This window comes from Chaetura pelagica, unplaced genomic scaffold (genome assembly GCF_000747805.2).
Source record: "Chaetura pelagica isolate M959 unplaced genomic scaffold, ChaPel_1.0 scaffold356, whole genome shotgun sequence".
NCBI classification, from domain to species: domain Eukaryota; kingdom Metazoa; phylum Chordata; class Aves; order Apodiformes; family Apodidae; genus Chaetura; species Chaetura pelagica.
The window spans coordinates 6,720,385-6,721,251 of record NW_009953964.1 but is presented as its reverse complement, the minus strand read 5'-3'; the positions used below and the strand labels follow the sequence as shown (position 1 = coordinate 6,721,251).

General features: G+C 68.4%; 1 protein-coding gene across 1 annotated transcript in view; it reads left to right on the top strand.

Moving 5' to 3' along the window:
• Window positions 1-867, top strand: part of FAM193B (family with sequence similarity 193, member B) — a gene marked incomplete at its 3' end in the record, with an annotated part of 8,445 nt that overhangs the window by 1,277 nt on the left and 6,301 nt on the right.

Here is an 867-nt window from a genome sequence, read left to right as displayed (position 1 = left end):
CGGGGCTCCCCGCCCCCCTCGGGAAATGGTGCTGGGGGGCCCGCACAGCCCCCCGGCGGGCGCCCCTCGGGGCGGGAGGGGGAGCCCCGGGCTGAGTGAGCGGGGAAGGAGGGAGGTGAAGCCCAAGTCCTTCTCTCGGGGGAATCTGGGATGCGGGAGCCACTTTTTGGAGCGTCGCGGGTCTGGGATGGGCGAGCGGGCAGGGCCTGCCCTGGGCTCTGCTGGGCTGGGTGGTGGAGCCGGGTGGCCTTGGGATGCGGATGTGCTGAGCTGTGGGATGTGTCTGGCGGATGGGTGGTGTGCTGGGGGTGTTCACACTTCCGTGTGGCATCCTGGGGGCTCGTCACACCTGGCAGTCAGGGAATGTGGATTTCAGCCCTCGCTGGGGAGGGTGGATCAACCGTCCAGCCTGTCCCACACCATTGCACCCTGCTCCCCCTTGGCAGGACCAGCAACAGGAGAGCAAAAGCTCTTCCAGCCCCAGAGTCTGCACGCCCCTTGCCCCATCCCTGAGCGTGGAGAGCTCTCACAGTTCTGCTCCAGAGATCCATGTGTGCTCAGGAGGGCAGAGCCCTGTGCTCAGGGACAAGCACGGGCAGCGTGGCGTGCTTAGAAGGGTGTTCCCACAGCTCCTTCCTGCGGGAGGGTCCAGCCCTGACGCGGGGCCATGGCAGGTGGCTCGAGCATCTGGCAAGCAGGCTGCGGTGGCTCCCGCGCCCTGCCTGCCTGACAGCGCTAACCCGGGGGTGGGCGTCAGGTCCGGATGCCATGGGTGGGTTGCAGAGATCCATCCTCTCACTTGCTGTGCGCGGCGCTGGCCGTGCCTGCCCCCGCTGAGACATGGGGTGGCCCGGGTCCCCCCGCCCA